Genomic DNA, 7,488 nt, shown 5'->3' with positions numbered 1-7,488 from the left:
GGATGGATGGATGGACTAGTAGTGGAATGAATGGAGGGAACAAAGGAGGGAAGGGAGGGGAGGGGGACACAGGGGAAAGGAGGAGGAGGAATGGGTGATGGATGGATGGATGGATGGATGGATGGATGGATGGATGGGTGGATGGATGGATGGATGGATGGATGAGTGAATGGATGGATGGATGGATAGAAAGATGGATGGATGGATAGATGGATGAGGGAAGGAATGGATGAATGGAGGGGGATAAAGGGAAGGATAGAGAGATCGAGAATTTGATCAATGGATGGATAGAGGGATGGATGATGAATTGGCAGATAGATGAATCTGTCTCTCTATGCCTTGGTGCCATGCAATGGGTGGACAGATATGATATGTGGGTAGAATAGGTAGATGATAGAACCTTTCCTCCAAAAAGGTGCACGTATTCTTCTGTCTGGTGCATGGGAGCACATAAATAGAATTGAATGTGTTTATTTCATTAGTTGGACCTGTGATACAATAGCCCCATTTACCCTACAGCACACATCTCAGCATAGCGAATGCCTCAGTACAAATAAGATACTCTCACATTCTACTGTGACTCTTATGCTTCTGTTTTATGTTCGAAATCCTCTTGGTAATAAGAAAACATGCAGGATTATTTATCCCACCGGACATATAAATTCAGTATATAGCATCCTGTGTTGCCCTTAAAATCAATCACATCCCAGAGTGCTTCAGAATGAACTTTAGCAAATAACACACCCGTGATAAAATGTGCACATCACATTTGCATACATTCGAGCCTTCTATTTTCTCCCAGCTCTGCATTTCTCTCCTAAATGAGATTCTACATATCTGGTAAGAGCAGAGGTGAAGGGGCTCCAAAGAATGTCAGCCTGGATGAAATAGAAACAGGTAATGACTCTTTGTCCTCTGAGACCACTGGGCGGGGGCAGTATTTATGCAAATAGCAAAGCTGAAGTTGGATTTTTTTCAGTTTGGGTTAGGGGTATTTAGTAGGATCAGACTGTCTCTTACTTCAGGTTATTTCCTTTTACTTTGACTGTGTTAAGTTATACAGGGCTTGCTGTAGGAGGATGGCTGGAGGATGGCTGGGCTCTTGTGGTGTCCTATGGCTATGCCTCTTCTCTGTGTTCTTAGGCTGGCCTTTAGCTATCTGGCTATCCCTGGTGCTGGCAGGCCACCAGGGATGCAGAAAGAGTTGTGAGCCAGAAAATGGAGCTCAGGGGAGCAGGTGCAGTTCATTGCTGTTAGTTGTGCTTTAGGGAGACTTACCAGACAGGATTAGTGGGGAAGGGTCTAATGCGATCTTTCTTGTTGCTGGCAGGCCTCGGAGAATATAGACAGCATTGTAGGCTGGAAATGTAGTGCAGGGGTCAGGGTGTAGTTCACCACTGCTGGGTCTGGCTAAGTGGACCTGGGGACAAAGGACCTGGGGCAGAGTCCTACCTGTTTGTCCTTGGTGCTAGCAGGGCTCTGGGAATGCAGCTCCGGCATTTCTTTTAATATTCAGGATTGTTTTAGCTCTCCTGGGTTTTCATGTTTCCATATGAATCTGAAAATTAGCTTTTCAGGATCTCTGAAATATCATATTGTGAAGGTCTGTTTGAATCTGTAGGTTTCTGCCTTGGTTGAAGGCGCCTTCTGCCATGGTTGTCTGAGGTATACACCCTGATGTCTATCAAGACCTCAGCATCATGCTTTTGGTAGTGTCTTAGCTTGGATTTTATTGCTGTGAAGAGACACCATGACCCAGGCAACGTTTATAAAGGCAAACATTTAGTTAGGGCTGGTTTATAGTTTCAGAGGTTTAGTCCATTATCATCACGGTGGAAAACACGGCAACCTGCAGGTAGACATGGTGCTGGAGAAGCTCTGCATCTTGATCTAAAGGCAGTCAGGAAGAGACTCTCTTCTGACCTGGGCAAGCTTAAGCATTGGACCTCAAAGTGCAACCCCAACAAGACACACTCCCTCCAAAAGGCCACACTTACTCCAACAAGGCCACACCTCCTAATAGGGCCACTCCTCCTGGGCCAAGAATATTCAAACTTTCAAACCACCACAGGTTGGATGGTCATTTTCACTATATTAGTCCTACCAATCCATTAGCATAGAAGATCTTTCTATCTGATATCTTCCTCAACTTCTTCAGTTTCTTAAAGGTTTTATCATATAAGTCTTTCACTTGCTTTCTTAGAGTTATCCCAAGATGTTTAATATTTTTAGGCTATTTCAAAGTGTTGTTCCCATGATTTATCTCTCTGTCTGTCATTTGTATATAGGAAGGATACTGAGTTATGCGAGTTAGTTTTCTATCCAGCTACTTTGCTGAAAGTGTTTACCATCTGTAGACATTTTCCAGTGGAGTTGTTAGAACCACTTAAATATGATATCATAATATCTGCAAGTAAAGATGCTTTGACCCTTCCCTTCCTGTTTGTATCGCTTTGATCTCCTCCAGTTGTCTTATTGCTCTACCAAGACTTTAAATGCTATATCGCACAGGTATGCAGAGAACGGACGACCTTGTCTTCTTCCTGGTTTTATGGGAATTGCTGTGAGGTTTTTTTCCCATTTCGGTTGATAATGACTGTGGGATTGTTATAAATTGCCTTTATTTTGTTAAGGTATGTACCTTGTACCCCTAATCTCTCCTGGACTTTTATCATGAAGAGGTGTCGGATTTCTTCAAAGCTCTTTTCTGCATCTAATGAGATGACCATGTGGCTTTGATCTTTCAATTTGTTTATATGGTGGATTATACTTCCCAATTTACCTATGTTGAACCATCCCTGCTTCTCTGAGATGAAGCCCACTTGATCATTGTAGATGATATTTTTTTATGTGTACTTGGATTTGGTCTGCAAGGATTTTTCTTGAGAAATTTGGTAACTATGTTCATAAGAGAGACTGATCTGTAATTTGCTTTTTTTGTTAAGTATTTATATGGTTTAGGTATCAGTGTAAACTGTGGCCTCATAAAATAAATCAGGGAATGTTCCTTCTGTTTCTATCTTGTGGAATAATTTGAGGAGTGTTGATATTAATTATTCTTGGATGGTCTGGTAGAATTATACACTCAGTCTACCTAGCCCTGAGCTTTTTTAGGTTGGCAGACTTTTAATGACTGTTTCTGTGTCACTAAGGGTTATGAGGTCTGTTTAAATTGCATGTCTGATCTTGATTCAACTTTGATAGCTGATATGTATCAAGAAAATTTTCTGTTTCTTTTAGATTTTTCCACCCTGGTGAAATACTGGTTTTTTGGTTTTTTTTCTATTGTTTTATTTTTTTATTTCTTAACATATATGAGAAATAAATGTAATAAACCAAATACATGGGCAAAAAAATACAAGAATCATATGATCATGTCAATGGAAGCAAAAAACAAGTCTTTGAAAAGATACAACATGCCTTCTTAGTAAAAGCCCTAGAACAAGTAGGACTGTAGGGAACATATTCCAGCATAATAAATGTTATGTATGACAAACCCATGGCCAATGTCATCCTAAATGAATAAAACCATTAATAATCCCCATTAAAATCAGGAATGGGAGAGGACTGCTCACTATCCCTACTGCTCATCCATAATGTGATTGAAGCATTAGTGGGAGCAATAAGGCAAGAGAAAGGATACAAATGGGAAAATATTAAGTCAAATTATTTTCAATTGAAGATTATATTATCTTATTCCTAATGTTCCCAAAATTTGACTAGAAAATTTGTAGAACTTATCAATAATTTCAGCAAAGTTTTATGACACATAATTGACTTACAAAATTTACCAGGCTTAATACAACAAGCATGCTGAGAAAGAGATCATAGACACGCTCCTCTTCCAAGTTTCTCAAATAAAATAAAATATTTAGAATATACATAACAGATGAAGTAAAAAAACCTCTACAATGAACTTTAAATGTGTGAAGAAAAAGATTAAGAAACATACTAGAATTTGAAGATCTCCCAAGCATATAGCTTGGTAGAATTAACATTGTGAAAAATACCCTCCTACCAAAGCAATTTACTGATTCAATGAAATCACAATCAACATCCTCATCTCACTCTTCACATAAATAGAAAGAAAATCCTCAAGTTGATATGGAACAACAAAAGACCCAGAATAGCTAATTAGTCCTGGATACATGTTTGTCTCTAAGCATTCTGCTAGTTTTAAGTGCTAAGTGCATCTGTCTAAGACCTCAACTTTTATACATCTGTTTCGATATCAATTTTGCTCAATATTAGAATGGCTACTCCAGCTTGTTTCTTGGGACCATTTGCTTGGAAAATTGTTTTCCAACCTTTTACTCTGAGGTAGTGTCTGTCTTTGTCACTGAGGTGTGTTTCCTGTATGCAGCAAAATGCTGGATCCTGTTTACGTATCCAGTCTGTTAGTCTATGTCTTTTCATTGGGGAGTTGAGTCCATTGATGTTATGAGATATTAAGGAAAAGTGATTGTACCTCCTGTTATTTTTGTTGATGGGGTAGAATTTTGTTTGTGTGGCTATCTTCTTTTAGGTTTATTGAAAGATTACTTTCTTGCTTTTTCTAAGGTGTCATTTCCCTCCTTGTATTGGTATTTTCCATCTATTATCCTTTGTAGGGTTGGATTTGTAGAAAGATATTGTGTAAATTTGTTTTCTCCATCTATGGTAATTGAGGGTTTTGCTGGGTATAGTAGCCTGGGCTGGTATTTGTGTTCTCTCAGGATCTGTATGACATCTGCCCAGGATCTTCTAGCTTTCATAGTCTCTGGTGAGAAGTCTGGTGTAATTCTGATAGGCCTGCCTTTATATGTTACTTGCCTTTTTCCCTTACTGCCTTTAAAATTCTTTCTTTGTTAGTGCATTTGGTGTTTTGATTATTATGTGACAGGAGGAATTTCTTTTCTGGTCCAGTCTATTTGGAGTTCTGTAGGCTTCTTGTATATTCATGGGAATCTCTTTCTTTAGGTTAGGGCAGTTTTCTTTTATAGTTTTGTTGAAGATATTTACTGGCCCTTTAAGTTGGAAGTCTTCACTCTCTTCTATACCTATTATCCTTAGGTTTGGTCTTCTCATTGCATCCTATATTTCCTGGATGTTTTGGGTTAGGAGCCTTTTTCCATTTGCACTTTCTTTGACTTTTTTGTCAATGTTTTATATGATATCTTCAGCTCCTGAGATTCTCTCTTGTATCCTGTTGGTGATGCTTACATCTATGACTCCTGATCTCTTTCCTAGGTTTTCTGCATTTTTTTTTCAAGATAGAGTTTCTCTGTATAGCTTTGGTTGTCCTGGAACTCACTCATTAGACCAGGCTGGCCTTGTACTCAGAAATCTGCCTGCCTCTGCCTCCCAAGTGCTAGGATTAAAGGCATGTGCTACCACTGCCTAGCTTTTCCTAAGTTTTATAACTCCAGGGCTGTCTCTATTTGTGATTTCTTTATTGTTTCTATTTCCATTTTTTGTTCTTGGGTGGTTTTGTTCATTTCTTTCACGTGTTTGATTGTGTTTTCCTGTAATTCTTTAAGGGATTTTTATATTTCCTCTTTAAGGGCTTCTACCTGGGTTCTCCTGAATTTCTTTAAGGGGGTTATTTATGTCCTTCTTAAAGTCCTCTATCATCATCATGAAAAATGATTTTATATCTGAATCTTGCTTTTCCAGTCAAGGTGTATCCGGGACATGCTATGGTGGGAGAATTGGGTTCTGATGATGTAAAGTAACCTTGGTTTCTGTTGCTTATGTTCTTATGCTTGCCTCCTGCCATCTGGTTATCTCTAGTGCTACCTGCCCTGGCTAGATCTGACTGGAGCCTGTCCTTCCTGTGACCCTGGTTGTGTCAGAACTCCCCAGAGTCCAGCTGTCTCTGTGATCCTGAGATTCTGGGATCCTGTGATACTGAGATCCTGGGTGTGTCAGAACTCCTGGGAGTAAAGCTGCCTCTGGGACTCTGAGATCCTGGTGTGACCAAGCCTCTGAGATCCTGGGATCCTGAGTGCATTAGAGCACCTGAAATTGGGTGTTGTGGGACTGGTTATAGAGTTCTCGCCCAAGGTCTGCTCAGGGCTCAGCCCTGACCGGAAGGAACCCTTGCCACTGGTCAGGTGGGGTTCCTGCATCCCTGGATCCCACTGGTCCCAGTTACTCCCAGTGGTATTGGAACACATGTTATGTCCTCCTCACCTCTGATACTATTGAAATACTGGTTTTTGAAGTATGTCCTTATAATTGTCTGGATTTCCTTGGTGTCTGTTGTTATGGTCTGCGTTTCATCTTTTTTTTTTTTAATTTGGATTTTTTTCTCTCTGTCTTTTAGGTAGGTTAAGGATTTCTCAATCTTATAGATTTTTCTTAAACCCAACTTTGTTTCATTGATTCTTTGTAATTGTTTGTTTGTTTGTTTTTTTCTATTTTAATGATTTTATGTTTGATTATTTCTTGCTGTCCTCTCCTTTTGGGTGTAATTTCTTCTTGTTGTCCTAAAGCTTTCAGCTGTGCTGCTAAAATTGCTAGTATGCAATCTTTCCAATTTCTTTATGTAGGCCTGTAGTTCTGTAAACTTACTTCTTAGAAGAACACTTGTTTTGTCCCGTAAGTCTGGGTGTGTTGTGTTTTTATTTTCATTCTATTCTAGAAAGATTTTAATTTCTTTCTTAATTTATGGCTTGACCCATTTTTTCATTCAGTAAAGAGTTGTTCAGTTTCCCTGAGTTTATAAGCTTTCTCCTGTTGTTAATATCCAACTTTAAGCCATGGTGGTCAGATAGGATTCAAGGTGTTATTTCAATTTTTTTAAAAATCTGTTGAGGCTTTCTTGGCAACTGAGTATTTGGTCAGTTTTGTAGAAAGTTGAGTGAGTGGCTGAGAAGAAAGTATATTTTTTTGTGTTTGGGTGAAATGGTCTGTAAATATCTGCTAGGTCCATATGGTTTATGTCAGCTTCAGAATTTCTCTGGTTTGGGTCTGGATGATCTGTTTATTGGCAAGAATGGAGAACTGAAGTCTCCTGCTATCAGTATGTGAGGGTCTGTATGTGACTTAAGCTGTAGCAGTATTTATTTTAGCAACTTGGGTCCCTCATGTTTGCTGTATAGATGTTAAGATTACAATGTTGTCCTGGTGAGTTTTTCCTTTAGAGGATATGTAGTGCCCTATCTCTTCCCTATCTCTTCTGATTAGCTTGGGTTTGATGTCTAATAGTCAGATATTAAAAAGGACCCATCTGCCTTTATTCTTAGGCCCATTTGCTTGAGATGATGTCTAACCTTGGTGTTAAGGTGTGTGTCTTAGATGTAGTAGGATGGACCTTGTTATTAAATCCATTCTGTCAGTCTGCATCTTTTTATTAGGGAATTAATGCTGAGAGATATGAATGAACAGTGTTTGGTATTTTGCTGTTGTGGAGAGAGAGAGAGAGACAGACAGAGAGAGACAGACAGAGAGAGACAGAGAGACAGAGAGACAGAGAGACAGAGAGACAGAGAGATAGAGATTATT

The sequence above is a fragment of the Mastomys coucha genome, unplaced genomic scaffold (assembly GCF_008632895.1).
Source record: "Mastomys coucha isolate ucsf_1 unplaced genomic scaffold, UCSF_Mcou_1 pScaffold22, whole genome shotgun sequence".
Lineage (NCBI taxonomy): Eukaryota > Metazoa > Chordata > Mammalia > Rodentia > Muridae > Mastomys > Mastomys coucha.
The sequence above is the reverse complement of the archived record's forward strand: the minus strand, read 5'-3'. Positions refer to the sequence as shown.